This window comes from Notamacropus eugenii, chromosome 2, assembly GCF_028372415.1.
Source record: "Notamacropus eugenii isolate mMacEug1 chromosome 2, mMacEug1.pri_v2, whole genome shotgun sequence".
Lineage (NCBI taxonomy): Eukaryota > Metazoa > Chordata > Mammalia > Diprotodontia > Macropodidae > Notamacropus > Notamacropus eugenii.
In genome coordinates, this window is record NC_092873.1 from 389,526,502 (window position 1) to 389,549,348 (window position 22,847).

At 39.2% G+C, this 22,847-nt stretch overlaps 2 long non-coding RNA genes across 2 annotated transcripts in view; one reads left to right on the forward strand and one right to left on the reverse strand.

Annotated features, from left to right (window-relative positions):
• Positions 1 to 14,831, reverse strand: LOC140529078 (uncharacterized). The gene is made up of 4 exons (XR_011975413.1): positions 14,691 to 14,831; positions 8,218 to 8,305; positions 382 to 449; positions 1 to 279 (listed from the first exon to the last, which is right to left on the reverse strand). It is a non-coding gene; the product is annotated as an uncharacterized lncRNA (long non-coding RNA).
• Positions 13,347 to 22,847, forward strand: part of LOC140529079 (uncharacterized) — an 18,173-nt gene continuing 8,672 nt past the window's right edge. The window contains exon 1 of the long non-coding RNA XR_011975414.1: positions 13,347 to 13,680. This is a non-coding gene — a long non-coding RNA (uncharacterized lncRNA). The remainder of the gene's footprint in view (positions 13,681 to 22,847) is intronic.

The following is a 22,847-nucleotide window of genomic DNA, read 5'->3' on the forward strand; positions in this document are numbered from 1 at the left end:
TTTAATACATCAAGGATATTTTATTGCATGGCAGAGAAAGGGAAGGAAGGAAAAGGGGAGAAAGACTTCTCCCACCAAAGCAGATCACAAATCTCTAATCCCTAGGGAATGCTCTTCATCCCCCAAAAAACTCACTGCTCAGCAGCCAACATGTCATGAATCTCTTGAATTTAGCTAGTTTGGTTATTAAACAAAGGATATCAACAGGCTCACACTCAAAGTCTTACTAGTTCAGTTAGACTTGCCAGTTTGTACTCCATTAGCATAGACTTGGAGAACCTAGGGTCAAAATCAGAACATGACAAGGCATCAGAGCAAGAAGAAGGCTACAATAAAGGATAGTTATACAAGAGATACTTGCATGAGTTTGAAACATACTACCTTAAGGGGGCCTTTTCAAGATATGGAGATGAGGAGGAAGAGGCATGGTTAGACAGAAGTAACTCCAACTGAAAAAGATAGAAGGGGCTTAGTGCACTGCAAACTCAACAAAAGTCACCTTTGTTATTTATATGTTATATATATATATGTACATATATATATATATATATATATATATATATATATATATAAAATATATTTCTAGGTTGCGTATTTGTCAACATGGGTGCTCAGGAGCCAGCTGATTTAGCTCCCAAAGCTTATTGTCAAATTTTTCACTTGCTTATTCGTAAATAAGCATTTATATTTCAGAAATCACCAAACAAATCAGGGTTTGATGTATGGTTTTATTGATTGTTTAGACCAGAGGTTCCCAGACTTATTTGGCCTATTGTCCCCTTAAAAAAAATTATTCAGTGTCCCTCCCCCTGAAATCCACTTTCTTTAACCGTTTAATGTTTTTCTTAAAATTTTCATCATTTCAAAAAAGTTTCCATGACATCTTAAATTTAATAATTTATTGAAAGTTTGGAGTTTTTCCTGCACTGAAACTTTGATGATGCAATATTGTGTCATGTGACCATAAAGTATCGTATTATAAACCAGTCATTACGTGCACATATTCCTGCCAACTTATGCTGGATTTCCCAACAACGCCTCACCTGCCAACACTTGCTTATTAAGACTTGTCCATGGACTTCACCACTGATAGGTTATAACTTGCATTTTGTGTGTTTCTTTGTAAAATAATGTAATCACTACAACTTTAACTCTGTTACACAACAAATGAAGCATGTACAAATGGTTTTTCAAAATTTTCTTCTATTTTCTTCTTTCCTTATGCTTCTACCACTCCCTTATTTTTAATCAACAACTCCCAATTGCAACCAAGGCCACTACTGCCCCTTAACCTGGATCATTCCATTGCCCCCCAGGGGGCAATATGGAGCCTTTTGGGAATCTATGGTCTCTAGACTTAGGAAAGTGATGGAGAAATATGCTAATAATGCAAAAAGTGTGTATTGCATATTTTTTACCCTGGAGAGCTAGTTGTTAAATATTTACCAGCATACAAGCCCAAAAAGAGTGAATGTAATTTGGGGCTGCATTCAGAATCATTGCGCCTAGGATTATGGAAGGCAATAGATAACCTTTTGAACTTTTCTCTAGTCAGATCATATCTAAAGTATTTTGTTAGATTCTAAACATCTCCATTAAAAACATTGAAACCTAAAGAATGTACAAAGAAAGGCAACCAAGATGGAGAAGGCCTTTAGTTCACATCATATGAAGGCATTCCTCTGGGAAATATGACAGAGAGAAGGAAATTCTTCCAGAGGTGGAGACTACAGGAAGAGACGAGACGACCAGATTGATTGAAATGGAAAGAATGGACAGATTTATGGCACAGCATGAGATGTCTTATCATAATAGTACATGATGACTTTCCACCATTACCTGAAAGTATTAGAGAAGGGCATAGTCATTAGTGTGAGTTCCGATTCCTTCTCTCCATTGATTCTTTCATTTGTTACTTCAGCAACTACTTTTATTTGCCTCTAATATACTCTAAAAGAGGCTGTCAAGGTGGTTGGAGGGATGGATTTGGAGCTAAAGAGGCCTGGATTTACGTTCTGATTCTGACATATACTAGCTGTATGATTCTGGAGAAATCAAAATCTCCCTGCCCTCAAGGAACTCTCTGCCTAAGACTATAAGTTATGGGTGAGTTGCTTATATGTATTGGTGTGAGGTGAATTCCCTACATCAATCAAATCATAAGTCCAAAATGATTAAAAAATGAATTTCTGTTTTAAATAATATTTCTTCAATTACATGTAAAGACGATTTTTAACATTCATTAAAGGTGATTTTTTAAAAAATTATCTAAGATGTGGACTAAACTTTGTCCTTGTATTCCTACTACCTAAAAACAGTGCATCACGTAGTAGGCACTTAATTAGTGCTTCTTGAATTGAATCTACCTAGTTCTGCATTACATGTTACAAAGAGATCCAAAGGTTGTGAAATACATGAACTCACTGATGCATGTGTAGCAGGGTCCTCTTGGAGCTGGAGATGTGCTCAAGCCCAATGGGGGTTGAAATAGCGGATAAGGCCACTTGCTTAAAGCACAAGAGGGTGCCCCTGTTTTCCTATTTCCCATGACTGGAGGGTGTCAAAGAGGATTGGTGACTGAGTCAGGAGGAGCGTGTCACCCACTTTAGTAGAACCCAATCACATATCGAATCTGTTGCCTTGTCTTGTTTCTATCTTCACAACATCCCCCTGCAATAAATAGCCTCTGGTTGGCTACCTAGCCTCAAGTCTCTCCCCATTGCAATCTACATACCATTCAACTACCAAAGTGATTTTCTATCCTACTCAATAAACTTCAGTGGCTCCCTTATTACCTTCAGGGTCAAATATAGAATTGTCTATTTGTCTTTAAAGCCCCTTACAACTTCATCCTTTCTTAACTTCCCAGACTTCTTATTCATTACTCCCCTCCAAGCACTGTCTACAATTTTAGCTACAATGACCTACTCTTTCTTCCTCTACTCTATCTGCTACTGTCTCTGTACCTCTTAATATTCCTCACACTGAGGTTTCTGTGCCTTTGTTCTGGCTGTTCCACATGCCTGAAATGTTCTTCCTTCTCACCTCCCCCTCTTACTTTTCCTGGCCTCCTTCAAGACTCAGATCATTTCGCTTCTTCTTCGGGAGAGGTTTCCTGGTTCCCCCAGCTGCTACTGTTTTTATTCTCTGATATTGCTTCAATGTACTGTGTGTGTGTGGTTATTTACATGTTATCTACCTAATTAGAATGTGAACTCCTTAAGGGTAGGAATTGGTTTTGCCTTTTTTATCCCCAACACTTAACATAATACCTAGCACATAGCAGGAAAAAAGCTCTGGTTGTCTCTTTTGACCATATTGTTTAAGATTCTTCTAGCTTTACTTTGGACAGCCATCAAGGGGGAAGGGATCTCTCCCCTCCCTTACTAAGCAGCAACAGCCGCTAAGAGCACTTGGTAGGGAAAACACAAGCCTATCTAGGCAAGATTGAGATTGACTTCAAGTCTTTGGCTGCCTCCTCTGCATCGTGTTTCTTTCCTAAGCACAGGTGATCAGACATTTTGAAAGATGGAATTTTCCATCCTTGGCTACTATCTTCTGAGTTTGAAAATGAAAATATGAGTCATTTCCCAATTGAAAAATGGTCAAAGAATATGAGCAAGCAGTTTTCCAATGGAAAAAAATGCCTCATTTGTTGAGTTACTATCATATAGACTGCACATCTTCAGGGGCTTCCTGAAGAGACATCATTCTTCAAAGGAAACAATCCATCATTCATTTTATGTGAGTTTTGCTAAAGTTCTGTTTGTAGAGATTTTCACAAGAACACCAGCATGGAGGCAGAACGGAAGCAAGCTTTGAATAGAAAAGCCTGATTCCTCTCATTCCAGGAGGTAGAGTCAAGCTACCCCCTGGGATGACCTAGGTCCCTCTGAGTAATTATGGTAATAACTAATAATATTGAATAATAATAATAATAATAATAGTTAGCACTTATATAGTGCTACAAGATTTGTAATATATTTTTACATGCTTTTTTTTTTTTTTGATCCTCACAACAGCTCTGGGAGATAGGTGCTATTATTATCCCCATTTTACAGGTGAGGAAACTGAAGCAGATAGAGGTTAAGTGACTAACCTATTGTCACATGGTTAGTATGTATCAGAGGCAGGATTTGAACTGAGATCTATTTTTGCCTTAGGACTCTAGAGTCCAAGTCCAACCCACTCTATCCCTTAACCCACTTATTTGCCTCTGAGTACAGAGCCAGAGCCCTGTTCTGGGGAGGAGACCCTTTAATGGATGGGTACTGCTTGAAAAGATATGTGATTTTACTGGTGGGGGCATTCTTCTGTAGTTAACATAGAAAATGAATAAATTAAAAGATCATTGGAATGTCTCAGTGCCTTCATCTGCATAAGAATACTGGCCTAACCCCAACTCATCTCCACGTAATGGCTTTCCTGGCCAAGAAATGATTTGGCCACTAAGAAGCTAATCCTTGCCATGACTCATTCTTGCTCTCAGGAAAGTCAAAAGTCCAAGAGAATAAATGCTAGAATGTTCGGAACTTTTGATCTTGAAGAATGAATGACAATCATCCCCATCATCCCTTTGGAGGTGACCATCCAAGATCACAAGCACACCCCTCTGAGGAATTCTTTGAGTAATAAACAAAGATAAATAATGAATGGTTTCTAGGGCTTTCTACTGGGGGCAGAGATTTGTAAGCAGTCCTTTCTCTGAAAGCCTGAAGGTAGGGGGTTCTCAAGCACTAGCCTAGCCCTAAAATAGAAGTGCTTGGCTGGCACCAGCCTCAGCACACAAATATTTAGATTGGTTGGAAAAATCTGCAATCTGAAATAGTCACTCCCTCAGTTTTTGCCCACATGGCCTGAGATATGTGACTAACCTGGGCAAATGCTGCACCAAGAATTACTGCTGGCATGGAGCCCAGGGCTAAGTGCCAGCTCAGGATGTACTCAGTGCTCCCAATCATCATCAAAGACCCAGATAAGACAGGTTAAAAATGTCTTTTTTCCATGTTGCTGAAAGCTCAAAGCATGAACAGGACTTAAAGAGTGGTTATTACCTGTACTTTTTTTTTCACCCCAGTCCAGTCAAGTAAGGAAAGGTATGAGGTATTTTGTTGTTGTTGGGTAGCTAGGTGGTGAAATGGATAGAGTTCTGGGTCAGGGGTCAACAAGACTCCTCCTCCTAAGTTTAAATCTGGCCTCAGGCACTTACTGTTTATGTGACCCTGAGTCCTCTTTGCCTCAGCTTCTTCATCTGTAAAATGAGCTGGAGAAGGAAATGGCCAACCCCTCTGGTATCTTTGTCAAGAAAACCCCAAATGGGATCATAAGGAACTGTATACAACTGAACTACTACTTACCAAGATACTCCATTGGTGAATTGATTTTGGAAGCAATTACAATTGTAAAATTATACAATTATACGTTGTATAAATACAACAAATATACTACATGATATTACAAGATGCCAGCCTAATGGTGAGAAGATCTGGTTGGAGTCTTAGTGCTACCATTAATACATTATCTTGGATAACTCAGTCTCTCCGAGCCTCAGCTTCCTCATTAAATGTGGAGAGGTAGATCTGCCCTGATGACTTCTCAAAGTAGTTTTGAGGAACAAATGAGATGATACATGTGAAATCTGTCAAGTGTCATACAAACGTGTCAGCATTTGTTAAACCTGGGTTTGAAACCTCCCTCTGACATTTACTAGCAGTGTTACTATAGGTGAGTTAATGGACCTCTCAGGGCCCTAGTTTCCCATCTATGAAAAGACTAGTCAGGGTTGGGAACCTGTGGCCTTGAGGCCACATGTGGCCCTCTAGGTCCTCAAGTGTGGCCCTTTGAATCCCAACTTGGATTGTCAAAAGACCACACTTGAATTCAGTCAAAGGGCTGAGCTTGAGGACCTAGAGGACTACATGTGGTTTGGAGACCAGAGGTTCCCCACCTCTGAACTAGATGATCTCTAAGGAACGTTCTAGCTCTAAATCCTGTGATACCAAAAACAGCATAGCTGGAAAGCGTTAATTCAATGACATCCATGCAGAGGAGAATGAGGTACAATGAGTCATTATTCACTATATTTTCCACTGAGATAAGAAGCTGTTTTGTGTTTGACTTTGTAACTCAGGGAAGGTTTTACTTAACTCCACAAAGCTTGCGAAGGAACTGCTTCTACCCCAGACTAGCTCTAGAATTTTAGCAACTGCTTTATGATGTCTCCTTACCCTCTTACCTCCTTTTGACACATAGGGTTAGTGAGAATCTGAGCTTAAATTCAGCCTGCTTGCTGAAATGTGTTTTCAGCTAAATTTGAAAACAGGTAGGCAATAATACCTGTACCTTGGCTCCCATTAATCAATCAACAAATATTTATTGAAGGTCTGCCATATAGGAGACACTGTGCCACTCAACTAGAGATTGGAAGATTGTAGGATGTTAGACAAAGCTCAAAGGAAACCTCAAGGCCTTATATTTCACCCCTTTCATTTACAGATGAGAAAACTGTGGCTGGAAAAGTTCAAAGGATTTACTCAGGGGTCACAGAGTATGCTGGGATGAATTATGAGTGGGCTAACAGGACCCACAACTATAAAACCAATACCTGATATACAGAGGGAGCTTTAAGCTGTACAGAGTGCTTTACTTATCTTATCTCATTTGATCCTATCCTGTACCAAGTACTTCCAGTTCCCATACTACACTAGCGCCCCACCTCATTGCTGGGCAATCTAGAGACTTAGTCATAGGACCATAGATTAGAGTTACAAGAAAATTTTAGAGATACTTTTGTCCAACCCCTTCATTTCAGAAGAGAAACAGAAAGTGCAGAGAGGTTCACTACCCCACAAGTAAGTTACAGAGCCTGGATATGAAACCTGGACCTTTGAATCCAGATCAGATACTCTTTACACAGTACCATGTGTCCTTGATCTCCTCCTCCTACCAAACTGATGATCTGCAGAGCCATTATACTAACCTCATTGTTGTACACCTGTGAAACCTGGACAGTCTACCCATGCCATGCTAAAAAAAAAATGAACCACTTCCATTCAAATTGTCTTATGAAGATTCTGAAGATCATGCAGCAAGATAAAGTGCCAACACTTTTTTTAAAGTACCAAAGTCTTTTCTTAAGCTAAACTACCAACCATCCAAACTCTACTACAGAGAGCACAACTCCAATGGGCTGGCCATGTTGTTTGAATGCCAAATGTACCTTTGCCTAAAAGACCATTTTGTGGAGAACTCACACAAGGCAAGAGCTCACAGAGAGGTACAGAGAGGTCAGAAGGAGGAAAACAAGGGCATCTCATGGTCTCTCTGAAGAACTTTGTTATCCATTGTGAGACATGGGAGACGTTAGCATAGAATCATCCAGCATAGTGTACCTTTATCAAAGAAGGCACTGTGCTCTATGAGCAAAGTAGAATTGCAGTAGCTCTAAAGAAATGTGAGATGCACAAATTTAGAGACATCTCCCTCCCAAATGGTCATCCAGCCCCTGTTAAAAGCCCTCCAAGAAGAGTGAGTTCATCAACTCTTTTTTTTAATTTAATTTTATTTTCACCTCTGCATTCTCTCCCTTCCACTTCCCCTTTCAGTATGCCCAATGAGAAAGCAATGAAAACAAAATCCCTTAAAAACATGGAAACATGTATAATCAAACAAAACAAATTTCCACATTGACCATTTTAGGAAAACAACAACAAAGTATCAATCTGCACTCTGAGTCTATCACCTCTCTATCTAGAAGGAACCTACCACCTCGAGGCAATCTATTCCATTTTCATTGTTATCTAGTCCTTTATTCAGTTGGGTCCAACTCTTCATGACACCATTTTGGGTTCTCTAAGCAAAGATATTGGGTGGTTTGTCATTTCCTTCTCCAGCTCATTTTGTAAATGAGGAAACTGAGGCAAAGAGAGTTAAGAGACCCCCAGGGTCATACAGCTAGTTAAATGTCTGAGGACAGATTTGAACTTAGATTTTCTTGACTCCAGGGCTGGAATAAGTCCCCAGGGGACATTTTCAACTTATAGACATATCAAATATGAGCAGAACACTTTAGTGATTATTTGAATAATTCAGGCAAAAAACATATTTTTGTCAAAAACATCTAGATGGGTTAGGGGGCAGCATGTAGTCAGGGTAAGGGGAAAGGGGAAGAGGTGGGAAGGAGTTGGAGGAGTAGTGAATTACCTAAATATCTCTTACCTTAGTTATTCACTTCCTTTTGCACATGGCGATAATCATCAGTGATCTTGTCCCACGAAACTATATCCAAATTCTTACTTTGCTTGACCTAAAACAACAACAACAAATAAAACCTCCTGGAGTTGTTCCAGGCTGGACTTCAGACCTTAAAGCTATGGTAAACCATATTTTAAAATAAGAAGAAGGCATTGAACATAACTCTCTTACTGGACCCCTTCTAGCTCTCTGTAATCCTATAAATCCCAATAGAACTAGGTCCAAATCCTTACCCTCTTACTTACCACCAGTTTGACCTTAGAGAAGTCAACTGACCTTATTGGTCCTTATTTTGCTACATTATAAAATGAGAGGATTAGATTCTATGATAACTGAGATTCCTTCTGGCACTGTGATCCTATGGTTTGTTCATTACTATAACTATCCTATCAACTGTGGTTATGAATGGAAAAACATACTTTACCTACTTGGTAAAAGTAGGGGGGGAAAAGAACTGCCTTTTTCACCCTTTTTGTTTCATAATTAACCAGAGGACCTGCTCATAGCAGATGCTTAAGAAAAATTTACAGAATTAACTTGAATTCTGCCATATACCAGCCTTTAAAGACTCTTGGTCTTAGAGCTCCCTTTTCTGTGGTTTTTGCTAAGTCACATTCAAAGACTGATATTCACAGAAGGAGATAAAAGTCTTTGGGTACTTAAAGACTATTTACAATGTTCGATATGTTCCTGTAGTTATAAGACATTGTTTGCCTTATGTTTTGCTTTCCTTTGTACCAATAAAAGTGAAGTTTAAAAGTGATTTTTTTTACCTCCACCTAGACATTTGGCCTCGGAGTCAAAAATCACTTCAAATCCCAACAATCCTGTGTTGGGTTTTTTTGGTTTGGGTTTTGTTTTATTTTTTCAGACCAAACCTATGATTTTGCCAAGTTCTGGGACTTCCTGTACCAAAGTGCCCTTGCTCTACAGTTTACAGTCTTAAGAAAGTGCCTAGGAGTACTGAGATAGTAAGTGACTTACCTGGAGTCACATAACCAGTGTGTGTTAGGGCTTGAACGTCGATTTAAGTGACTTTAACATCAGCTCTCTCTCCACTACACCTGGCTGTCCCTCTTAATTATAACTCAAAATTGTTCAATTTCTCCCAAAAACCGTAACAAAAGTTATTTGTATTATAAACACATTGGCAGGTAGGTGGTGCAGTAGATAGAGCACCAGACCCAGAGTCAAGAAGACTTATCTTGTTGAGTTCAAATCTAGCCTCAGGCACTTACTAGGTATGACGCTGAGCAAGTCGCTTAACCCTATCTGCCTCAGTTTCCTCATCTCTAAAATGAGCTAGAAGAGGCAGCTAAGTAGAGCAATGAATAGTAGTGCCCTGGAGTCAGGAGGATCTGAGTTCAAATTCAGTCTCAGACACTTGACACTTAGTAGCTGTGCCCTTAGCAAGTTACTTAATAAAATAAAATAAAATGATCTGAAGAAAGAAATGGCAAATCCCTCCAGTATCTCTGCCAAGAAAACCCCCAAAGGGGTCACAAGTGAAAATGACTAAACAATGCAATTATAAATATATTCATGTAATGGGCCGAAAATTTTTGGACCTATGGGAACACCTCATTTTAGGAAAACACAAATATATCTCCTACTTTGAACTCTCCTGGTATATGTTAGGTCTTGCCTTGAGGTCTTTTTTTTTTAATCAATCAGCTCTATTTTCACAAGTTCTGAGAGTAACCTCACTTTGATGTACATCTTCCCTGTTAAAGCCCAAAGACTATGAATATTTTCACTGACCCTGATGCCATAGTGCAAACTAATATTTGTAGGAGATTTTTTCTTCAGGGGCTAAACTGAACTAGAGATCCCCTAATCTAACTGACTGACTCAGGTCAAATCCCAACACCCAGATGCAGACTTACTGGATCACCAATAAACCAGGGCATTTAAGCCGGGAAAGACCAAACCCCAGCTAAACTTTATCATCCACCATTAGTCAGAGAAGGCATCAAACTATCACTCAGGCCACCCTCCCAGGAAGCAAAAGAAAACAACAAAATTCAAGAGGAAAAATAGGTGTTGAGAAGCTCCCTCAGGATCTTCTTCCCTTTCTCAGCACACTACATATTCCACCCACTAAGCATTCTATCTAATCATGTTCTTCATTAGCAAATTGGCCCCATAGATACTGGGAGATCTTAGTCCAGGAGTAAAGTACTTAAAACAATGGCATACTCATTACCTAGGTAGCAGCTCACAAGATAAAAGAAGTGTTTTCCAGAGGAAGGAAGGCAAATCAGATGGCCTCTTGGCCCAATGGAAGTTACGGATGCTTCACCAAAGGGCACATTACAGAGGTATGAGACAAAGGTTTTCGAAATAAACCCTTCTCTCCCTCCCCACCCCAGCCTCTGCCATGTTATTTATTACACAATTTCCACTCACCTTTTAAACAATTTGCTTTCCAAGCCAATGTACATTCCAAGCCAAAAAAAAAAGAAGACGACGACGTTGGCTTCTTTCATACACAGGAAATTGCATTTTTCTGGGGAATAATTCAATATATGGTGATGCTAATTCTACAGTGCCCTAAGACTCCCTGCCGGGGGAATACCAAGGACATATTGAGGGCCATGCTGTCCCACAAACTTGTTATTTGGCCCAACAGATGAGAAGAGGCTATTTGTAAAGACCAAATTGTGTTACCTTGGCTCCTAGCCCAAGACCTAATTCACTGGAGGCACAAATGACCCTATGAGTCACTTAAGGATGTAAACTCCCTTAGGAAGAAATAGAAATCCAAATATAAAATATGCACTGCTTTAAATATATGTATATTATATATATATATATATATGTATCCTATGTGCATATGTATTAAAGTTTCCTTAAGGTGACAAATATTATTTCAAAGAGGCAGGAAAGATAATTAACATCTTTTCACTTTCATTTTTGACTACGTGTATTTTTCAATACCGAAATGTCCCCAAGTCTTAAGTTATTTAGCCCAGTACTGGTCAGAATTTTCAGAAGATTGGCCAGGCTCTTGTATGAGTTCATGCAGACAGTATTCGTTAGTCTGCTGACTGTCCTCTTTGCTCTGATCTAGCCTGCCAGTTAACTTTCCAAAAAAGCCTTTCCATAGTGTCACCCTCTTCTTCCCCACCCTATCACCAAATAACCAGTGATTTTCCTATAACCTACAGGATAAAGTACAAACTTCTCAGCCCTCCCTGATCTAACCCCACCCTTCCTAACTCCTTTATTTCTCCTCTCCACACAAAACTGCTGCTCCAGCAAGGAGACATTTTTCTCCCTGAAATCCAAACCCAGGAGACAGTGTGACATATAGTGGAAAATTAGTTGACAAAATGACATTATTATGTTGGAGTCAAGGTACAATATGTCCAACTGTGCTGTTCAGACCAGTATAAACTCAGAAGGCTCTACCACAGGTTGGGCACAAATAGTCCACATGAACATTTGAAGTGGAGATGTCTTTAAATTTGCACATCTCACATTTCTTTTGAGCTACATCCACTCTGCTTCACCTATAGAGCACAGTGCCTTCTTTGATGTGGGCATCATGGGCCATGCTGGGCACTCCTTTACCAGTATCTTCAATGTCATGCAACTGATTTCAAAGTTCTTAAGAGAAACTTTGAGAATGTCCTTGTGATTGAGCTTGTCTTATGTGAGTTCCCCAAAAAAGTCTTTTAGGCAAACCTATATTTGACATTTGAACACCATGTCCAGCCCAGTGGACTACTATGCCAGGGTGCAAATCCAACCTCTGGAACTTACTAGCTGTGTGACCTCCTAGCCTCCAGTGATAAACAGTCCCTATTCAAATCCCATAGTAATCAATAAACATTGATTAAAATTTTTCACTTGCTCTATGGACAGCAAAAAAAAAAAAATCACCTTGAAGGAAGACTACTTACAAATAATTATGTACATAAAAGATAAATACAGTGTAAATGCTAAGTAATCTCATGGGAAAGTGGGGGTAGGGAGTATCCCCTCCAGGACGAGGCGGAATTCGAGCAGAGTCTTAAAAGAAGGCAGGAAAACTAGGAGGAGGAGGAGGTGAGATGAGAGAATACTCCAGGGATGGGGAACAACCTGTGTAAAGACATCGGAAATGAATTATTGTTTGCAAAGAATGGCAAGCAAGCCAATGTAGCTAAACTGTAGGGAGAATAAAGTGTAAGAAGACAGAAAAGGTAGGAGGGGGACAGGTTGTAACAGGTTTTAAATGCCAGAGGACTTTTTTTTTTTTTGATAGTAGCGGCAATGGGGGATCTCTGGGGTTTATTGTGTGACGTGGTCAGGTTCAGATTTTAGGAAGATCACTTTGGCAGCTGGGTGGAAGAGGGAATGGAATGAAGGAAGACTTGAGGCAGAAAGAGCTATTAGCAGACTATTTCAACAGTTCAAAAAAGAGGTGAGTGATGAGGGCTAAGAACTAGGGTAGTAGCTATGCGAGTGCAGAGAGAGGCACATGTATAAGAGATGTTATAAAGATAAAAAATAGTAAGATGATGAGACTGCCCTTTGATCACGTTGTTTTCCATTTCAGGAATGTTCTTCTTCCCCTCTACCTATCTAAACCCTACAATCCTCCATCATCTAGATCACAGTATTTCCTTCACAAGGCTGTCCCCAGTCATTCCAGCTTTTGTTGATTCCCTCCTTTTGATGAACTCCTGTAGACTTTATCAATTAATTAAAAATTAACAAGCCTTTCTTAAGCACCTACTCTGTGCCAGGCACTATGCGGGACACTCGAGGTACAAAGATAGAAAGCAAAAGTCTCTGCTCTAAGTGTGCAAATATTACACAATAGAACCACTAAACCTTTCCATTTTCCCTGAAGACAAACCATCCTATGTGTTTGTATCCCCCCTCTGCCAAAAGAATGTGAACTCCTTCACAACAGGGAGTATCTTGGTTTTCTATGCACATTCTCAGGGTTTAATACAGTACTTTGCACTACTAGGCAGTTAGTATCATTCATTCACATATGGCAACATATGTGTATATATACATATGTATTATGCATACAGACAAACTAAATAATTTGGTAGAGGAGGGACTAGTCATTAGGGAGATGAGGAAAGTCCTCATTAAGAAAGTTGACCTTGAGCTGAGCTTTGAAGGAAGCTAAGAGGTGGAGGTGAGGTATACATTCCAACAATGAGGAAAGGCATTGGCCTGTACGCAGACATAGAAATGGAATATCATATGTCAGGAGCAGCCAGAAAACCAGTTTGACTAGACTAAAGTGTGCATGAAGGGGAAGAATGTATAATAAGGCTGAAAAGGTAGGATGCTGCCAACTTGTAAAGGGCATTGAGTGAGAAGAATCTGTACCTGAGAACAAGCTTGACCCCAAAGAAGAACTATAGGAAGACGTTTTTACCCACTCCATAGCAGAAGTGGGGCAGGAGACATCCACAGGTACGGAATATTGCATAAAATGCCTGATTTTTTAATGTATTAATTGGTTTCACTGATTTTTTTCTTCTTCCTCTTTATTTTTTCTCTTAACTTCTTTTTTAAATGAAGGATGGCTCTCTGAAAGGGCAGGGCTACAGATATGGGAAAATTTAGGTGATACAAAAGCAAATGATGTCAATAAAATTCTATTTTGAAAAACAAACAAGAGGTTTTTTATTGAATCGTACAAGTTATAGAGAGCAACTGGAATTTATTGGGCACAAGGAGTAACCTGGTCAGACTTGTGCTCTACACGATCACTTTGGCAACTATGTGGAGGACTGCAGAGGTGAGAGTCTTGAGATAAGGAGGCTAGTTAGGAGGATTTCAATTAGTCCAGTTGAGAAGCAATAAGAGCCTAAAATAAGGTGGTGGTCACACGTGTGAATAATTCTTAGTGTCCTTCGATGCTTTGCTAAAGGATGCCTTCTATGCAAAGTCTTTCCTGATCCCTCCCCACCACTGCCTTCTAGTACCAAAATCATCTTGTACATGCACACACACACACACACACACACACACCCTTACCCTTACCAAATATAAGCACTTTCAGGACCCAGATTGTTTTGTTTTGGGATACCAAGCACTTAACACAGTGCCTCTCATATAATTGATGCTTGATAAATATCGATTGAAGACATATAATGGATGATTAATAAATATAGGTTGAATAAGAAAGGGCTAGGTGAGAGTTGTGAAGATGGAATCAATGTAGCCTTGCATTTGTTTTTATTTCATGTGTATCTATCTTGTCCCACCCATTAAATTGTATGTCTTTCAAGGTCAGATACTATGTAATAATAATAGGAAAAATAACTAACATTTACATAGCACTGAATATCTAGCAGGCCCTATGCTAAGCACTTTACAAATATTATCTCATTCACAACAACTCTGGGAGCTAGGTGCTATTATTATCCCCATTTGTATAGATAAGGAAACTGAGGCAAACAGAAGTTTAAGTTACTTACCAAGGGTCACACAGCTGGTGTCTGAGGCCACATTTGAACTCACATCTTACTGACTTCAGGCCCAGTGTTCTAACTGCTATTTGTGTTTCTTGTTTCTTCTTTTGCTACACAGTCTTGGAACACAGGATGCTCAATAAACCCTTGATGGACATGAAAATAGTAACATAAAATTGGTTAAGTGAGTGAATGAATCATCTCTAACAGTCAGTGAAAGTTTCCCCCTGTTCATTCAATTCCCAAGACTTTCCTTATCTTCTACATTAGTGTTTTTTTCTGCTTAAATTAATAAGGCCTCTCTTCCTTTATGCAGTGCCCTGTGACAGCTTTTAAGGCAGACATTAAAAAATACTTGACAATTATTTTCAGGTGTCACTCACTTTAATGGGTTTCTAACCAATTACCATTTTTTTTCTTTACAAAATCTCAGAAGTTAGGAAGGCCTCAAAAGCCCTCTTACTCATCCCAACCCAAATTACAAATCCCCTCTGAAATGGCAGACAAATCCATTCAGATTCCACTTGAAACCTTCAATGATTGAGAAGGTCAATTCTCAGCCCCACACTAAGTGTCCATTCCATTTTTGTATAAATCTGAATTTGAATAAGTATTCTGTTGACTTCAAATCTACTTCTACACATCCTGTACATTAGTCTTGGTTCTTCTCTCCAAGGCCATACAGGATAAATCTAATTCCTCTTTTGCACGCCAGTCCTTCAGCTTTTGAGCATTGCCATAATGATCCACACAATCCAAGTGTGTCCTATCTTCAATCTTTTCTTTTCCCAAATAAACAGCTTCCATTCCTTCCACCAATTCCTGGGTGGTATGACTCAGAATCTTGTCACTTCCCTACTTGCCCTTCTCTGGATGTGTCGTAGCATGGCCAAAGAACAAATTTTCATATTAAATTCCACAGGGAGTATACAATTATATTTTTATTTCCTTGTGAAACCAGCAAAAATATAGATAATAATCTGGAAGGAGTTGATGTTTCCACAAATATAGTATGGTATAAATTACAAAGAAGAAAATAATAGCTTTTGGAGTATGATCCATTTCCTAGAATCTGAGGCTCTGGATTTATACAGACCAGGTTCGGTCTTGGGGACTTCACATATAAATCATGGTCTTTGGCTCTTGTACCCCAACACCTCTGGCTTTCCTTGGAAACATCAGAATCTGAATCTTGCCTATGTATTTACAAAATGGGAGGTAGCCCACAGTGGGGGAAACCACCTAATAGAGGAGTTCTATGACCAAACATCCTGAAAGGAAGAAAAATTCCTCAACTAAGCTGATTTCCTGGACCAATCAGGATCTGAGGACCAGAAAGATCCTGAGCTAAGACATGGAGGAGCAAACTCAAACCTTGCTCTTCATCAGTACTAGGTCCAGGCACAAACCATAGTCTGATATTCTTAGGGGGAAATCTGAGTGGGATCACAGCAAGAGATTGAATTGTGGGATGCCGCCAGATTGAACATAGACCCTATAAAAAAAATCACAATGAAGTTTTGGATCATGGCTTATAATTACTGTCATTACAGCATTATGTTTAAATAGAGCTTTATATTTCCCAAAGCACTTTCATGCTCATTATCTCAATAATCCTCCTATCACTGTGATCATTCTTTCCCTCCTAAGTATTATGCTGTACCAAGTTTTCCATATATTTTGTGTCTCTTCAGGAGAATACAGTATTCTGCTCATTGAGTCAAGGACTATTGGGTTTTTTCTTTGTATCTTAAGTATTTATAGTGCATTACAACTCATTGTTGTTCAGTCATTTTTCAGTTGTGTCCAATTTTTCCTGACCCCATTTTGGAGTTTTCTTGCAAAAATACTGGAGTGGTTTGCCATTTCCTTCTCCAGCTCATTTTACAGATAAGAAACATGAGGCAAACAGGGTGAAGTTACTTGAGCAGCGTCATACAGCTAGTAAGTGCCTAAGGACAAATTTGAACTCAGGAAAATGAGTTTTCCTGACTTTAGACCCTCTATACTCTGGACCAATTAACTGCCCCAGATTATAGGTAATAGGTGCTTAATAAATATTGTTGAATTCTTTGAATTTCTAGACAGAGTTTTATGAATAAAGAGAAGTCAGAAAAACTTCAAAAGTGTACTAGATTCTTTAGGAGATGAGAGTTTCTGAAGCATACTACTACATTACAATTTCTGTTTCATCACTGTTTCTCTTCAGAAAATGCAGACTTTCCTCTCTATCTCCTGGTATGGTAACTTCTCTGTTTGCTTTATACATATCATCAAATCCCCATCCGGTTTGGACAAATGGCATTCATCAACAACATTTACTCTTCCTGGTATAGTGTTTTGTTCACTAGAGAAATCAGCAATCCAAATAGTATGTTTTCATTTTTTAATCCCAGTAACACCCATCTCTAGTAGGAGACCCCAGAAAGTGCTAATTGCCAGCAAGTCAGGTCCAATCCTGACTCATTTTGTGACCTTGACCTCTCGGAGACATAGTTTGTAGAGTAGTGAAGGGATAATAATCATATTTCACTGTTCCATTACAGTGTTCTTATAAGTTAGGCCAAGTCAATAAGCATTTGTTAAGTACCTACTATGTCCCAAGCACTGTGCTTAGTGTTAGAGATACAAAGAAAAGCAAAAATGGTTCCTGCCATCAAAGAGTTCACAATTTAGTTGGGGGAGATAATATTCAAACAGCTATGTACAAACAAGATGCATACAGGGTAAAGTTGGAGATAGTCTCAGAGAGAAGGCACTAACATTAAGGAAGACCAGAAAAGCATATTACCAAAGATGAGATTTTAGCTGTGACTTGAAGGAAGTTAGGAAGCAGATATGAGGAGGAAGAGCATTCCAGGCATGGGGATAACCAGGGGAAATTCACAGAGGTCATGAGAAACAACAAAGAGACAAGTGTCACTGGATTAATCAGGAGGGGGAAAACTATAAGAAGACTGGAATTCATCATCTATGCAAACATGCTTACAACAAACATGTATTAAGCACCTTTTATTTAAAGCACAGATAGCTAGATGGTGCAGTATATAAAATGTTTGGCTTAAAGTCAGAAAGATGAGTCTTCCCGAGTTCAAATCTGGCCTCAGACATTTACTAGCTGTATGATCCTGGGCAAGTCATTTAACTGTGTTTGCCTCAGTTTCCTCATCTGTAAAGGAGCCGGAAAAGAAAACAGCAAATCACTCCTGTATCTTTGCCAAGAAAATCCCACATGATGTCATGAAGAGTTGGACATGACTGAAAAACGACTGAACGACAAATTCAAATGCACTGTGCTAGGCTCTGGGGGAATTACATAGATAAATAAGACCTGCTCTATGCCCTCAAAGATCCTTAATGGGAGGAATGACAAGATGAACAGAGATGAAAAATAACAGTAACTCACATTTATATAATATTTTAAGGTTCACAAAGCACTTTCTTCACAACTAAGATAAATAGCATAAGTATTATTAGCCCCATTTTACAAATAAAAAAAAACTGAGGCTCAGAGTCTATGGTTACATAGAATTCTCTATGCATTATGCTAGGCATGTCATACTCAAGTGACAATACAAAGTATGAGGTCATGTAAGGGAGGGATGTCTTCTAACTGGGTGGGGGAGATTCATGGAGGCATTTGAACTAGATTTTGAAGAATGAATAGGATGTCAACAGGCAGAAATGGAGGGTATCCTATATATGGGGGAAAGAAGGCTCAAAAGCAGAGAAATTCAATTAAACCAGTTCTACTTGGCTGGACCATTGAGTGTGTGATGCAAGTGTGATCTACTTGGTAACTGCATGTGTTTCTGGTAAACATTTCCAAGAATACCTTCTCCTTCCCTCTTTTTTATGTTTTATCAGCTAAAGAAGATTACCAGGGAGGATTTCAAAGATACTCAGGAAGGACTAGCATTCTAGCCCATCCTCACAAACATTCCCTAAGAAGTCAGAAATACTTTTAAGAGTTTGAATTTTTCTTATCACAAGCTCATAAAACTAGCAGACACATTGTAGAGGATGGATAAACAAGTGATATTAAGGGAGACAGTAGATCTGTGGTAACAGTGGGTAGGTTTAATTGGTATTTAAAAAGAATAACTCAGCATGTTCAGCTTTCAAACACTGTGAAAATGTGTCAGAGTTAAAGACATTTGTATGTATATGTATACATACATGTGTACATGAGCAATTTTTAAACACCCCAGAAAGCTTCTAACTCTAAGATATCTATAGTAAGGTACCACTTTCAATTTGCTGTATTTAGATTACTTTCTCTCATATGCACAGAGCTACTTTGCTAGGTGCAAGGGACAGAGGAATTAAAAAAGAAATAGCCCCTATCCACCAGAAGCTTATAGTAGCATATGTGTGTGCTTGGATATTATACTTTAATATATAGATCCTAATTCTAATCTAAGTTCATATATAGCTTATACTTCTGCTAGAATACAGTCTATTAATGGACTATGAACATTTAAAGATCATTTGCATGGGAAGAAAGGAAAAAAGAATTTCTTTTTTCCAAGTTAGGAAAAAAAGACCGGGTAAAGAATAATAAGCCTATTATTTTAGAATATACTTTCCCTGAGGACAGGACCTGTTTCATTTTTGCCTTTATATCTCCGTGCCTAGTACATGCTTGGCACAGAGCAGGTCACTAATATATGCTTACTGACTGAACTGAACCTGTTTGAGCTGCCATAATGAAATTCTCTCTAGAAGTGGTGAGGCTGTGTGACTTCCAAGCCAAAATTTCCAAGTGATTTTATTATGAGGCAGCAAAATCACAGCTAAATTATGCAAAATACAATGTACATTTTATATTTATGGGTTGAATGGTTACAAATGAATATAATTTGTATAAATATGTATCTATCTATATATTGTACATGCAAATATAATACACTGATCTTTCATATGCTGGAAGCTCATCTAAAACAGACCCCCATTTAATATTAATATTATAGCATAATAACTTTTTTCAGTTTTTATTTTTGATGTATTCCTGAAAGTAGCTACTGGTTACATTAAATTTTACTTTATCCATAACTAGATTCCTATCCTTTTAGCATCTCCCATCTTCACTCCCTATAAATAATTTCTCTATCAGATTTTTATGGTCAGTCCCAGGGGCCTGAACCACATGAGGATGTATAGAATTGACATGCTTTGAGTAAATTATAAACTCCTTGAGGGCAGAGACTTAAATAAGATGCATCTTGCAAGTTCCCCCACCAAAGTCTAACACATGGCTTGGTATATAGGAAGCAGTCAGTAAACACAAGTTGAATGATTGGTTTGCAATCCAAAAGCAGTATAGTGGAAGATCCAGCCTTAACCTCACTCCTGAGAGCCTATCTTCCATCATTGATTGCCTTTTGGACATCTCAAACACATAGGCATCTCAAACTTAATATCCCAAACAGAATCCATTATCTTTCATCCTCCTCTCTTCCAACTTTCTATTACTGTTGAGGGTGGGGTGTATGGAGTGTTCAGGGAGGACGAGCACCTCTGGTGTGAGGGTTTTGTGTCCACCTGATTCACCTAACTCTCATCTATGGCTCCAAGAAGCTGTTGCCTGTGCAGTGGCCACCTCCTGGTAAACCATCTCAGCAGACAGGCCCTAAACCTGTCAGTGAGTTAGGGAGATATCCACCCCAAGCATGTGAAGACTTCACTCAGCAGAGCAGGTGAATGAGAACAAATTGTTCCAGTGGCCATGAAAGCAGCTGAAGCAGGTCGTGTGGAGCTTGGAACTTGGTCAGGCATTGAAGACACCAAGGTTATCCATTGCATCCTAGACCATTACCAATTGGTCTGACTTGTCTTGCCACTGGACTTTGATGAGTCAAGAAGAGAGAGTGAGGCCGACAACTTTGTGCAACTCTGCCTCACTTAAATCCAGTTCACATGCAAGTCATCATCCATAATGTTATTTTCAAAAACAAAGGATGAGCAACTGTTCAGGATACCACCATCCTCCCAGTCACCCAGGCTTTCTGCCTGGATGTTATCCTCAACTTCTCTCTTGCATTCACTCCACATGTCTAGTCTGTTGCTAAAACTTGTCATTTTTACATTCACATGAGTGTCAGCATATGTCCCCTTCTCTCCTCTGACATTGCCACCATTCAGGTTCAGATCTCATCACCTCTTAGTTAGACTATTTCAATAGTCTACTGGCTGGTCTTCCTGCTCCAGATCTCTCCTAATTCCAATCCATATTTCACTCAGCTGCCAAAGTGATTTTTCCTAAAGGACATGTCTAACCAAGTCACCTCCTATTCAGTAAACTTTTGTTATTATTCAGCTGTTTTTCAGTTATGTCCAACTCTTTGTGGCCCCATTTGGGGTTTTCTTGGCAAAGACATTGGAGTAGTTTGCCATTTCCTTTTCCAGTTCATTTTACAGATGAGAAAACTGAGCCATATAGGGTTAAGTGACCTGCCCAGAGTCACACAGCTAGGAAGTATCTGGGACTAGATTTGAACTCAGAAAGATAGCCTTCCTGACTCTAGACCTGGCACTCTATCCACTGTAACACCTAAGTGCCCGTCAATAAACTCTAGTAGCTCCCCATTATCTTCATGAGCAAAAACTAAATGCTCTACATAATCTACAGCCCTTTACAACCTTGCCCTTTCCTATTTTTACACTCTCATCGCACCAACCTTCTTGTTCTTAAAACACAACATCTCCACTCTCAGGTCTCTTTGCTATGCCTGGAATTCTCTTGCTCCTTACCTCTACCTCCTGGCCTCCCTGGCTTCCCTCAGGACTTGTCACAAATCCTGTCTTTGGTTGGAGGTTTTTCCCAGTTCACTGCCCTTCCATCTCAGATATATGTTTACTATGTATCTCTCTATCTATCCATTTTTGTTTGCCGGTTACCTCCCCCATTAGAATGTGAGATCTTTGAAGACAGGAACTGTGTCTTTGCCTTTCTTTGCATCTCTAGGACTTTACACATTGCCTAGAACATAATAAGTAAGCCCTGAGTCCAGAATTACCTGCTTCTGGCACCCACTTCAGAGTACTGGGGCTAACAACCCATCTCTTTACTCCAGTCACAGTGAGGACCTCCAGTGACTGAACATGACAGTGGATAGATTACCAGGGGAGGTCTCTGGAAAACAAGTTCACAGCCCATCTCTGACACTAATTGACCATAAGTAAATTTCCTAACTTCTCTGAGCCTCATTTTCTGAATTTGTAAAATGGGGACACTTTCTAATAGTGCCACATTATAATAATTGTGGTGCCTAGTTAATCAGGTTGTAAGTCGCTAGCCTGTTTCTTTGTTTCCTGTGTCAATTCCTTTTCCATAAAATAACAAGAAAGACTTTCTCCCTAGTCATTTCACCAAAGGTCAGGCAAGAACAAAACCTTCCCAGGCATTGGTGTGAAAATTTCACTTTGCACATATCCCTTCATTTGAGAGGCATCATGATATGGTGAATAATAAAAAAAAAAAAAAAAAAAGACTTGGCTTCAGGAGTCCTGGCTTCAAATCCACCTCATCCATTTACTACTTGGATGACCTTGAGGAATGGGTCAAACCTCTTAGTGCCACAGTTTTCACATTTGTAAAATAGGGATAATAGTAATAATTATACTCACAAGGCTGCTGCAAAAAAAAAAAAACAACTTTACAAACCTTAGGATGCTACATAAATGAGAACTATTTTATGGATCTTTCCAGTGAAGTTAGTCAGGCAAGTGTTGTTCCCATTCTGTAGATCAGAAAACTGAGACCCAGAAAGGTTAAATTACTCATCCAAGTTCATGCAGCTAATAAATGCTGAAACTGGAACTCAAACCCAGGTCTTCTGACTCCACGTCCATTGCTCTTTCTAGGTTGTAGGCCATCATTATTTGGCACTTTTAACCACCCCTTTCAACAGTTACTATGGAATAATGTAATGAAACTGATTTCCCACATTCCCCTCAATGTGTAAGATAGGGCATATAAGGATACTTTAGATGTTCTTACATGTTTATTATCACTGAAGTGTGAAGAATAAAGCCCTCCTTTAGAGGAGTTAGGGACCAGCGTCCTAACTTTCTGCATCATTTCTCCCCCTGTCCAGTCAATCCTTCATACCCCTGCACTGCTCTGATTACATCATTCCTCTCTCAAGTGAGTGAGGCCAG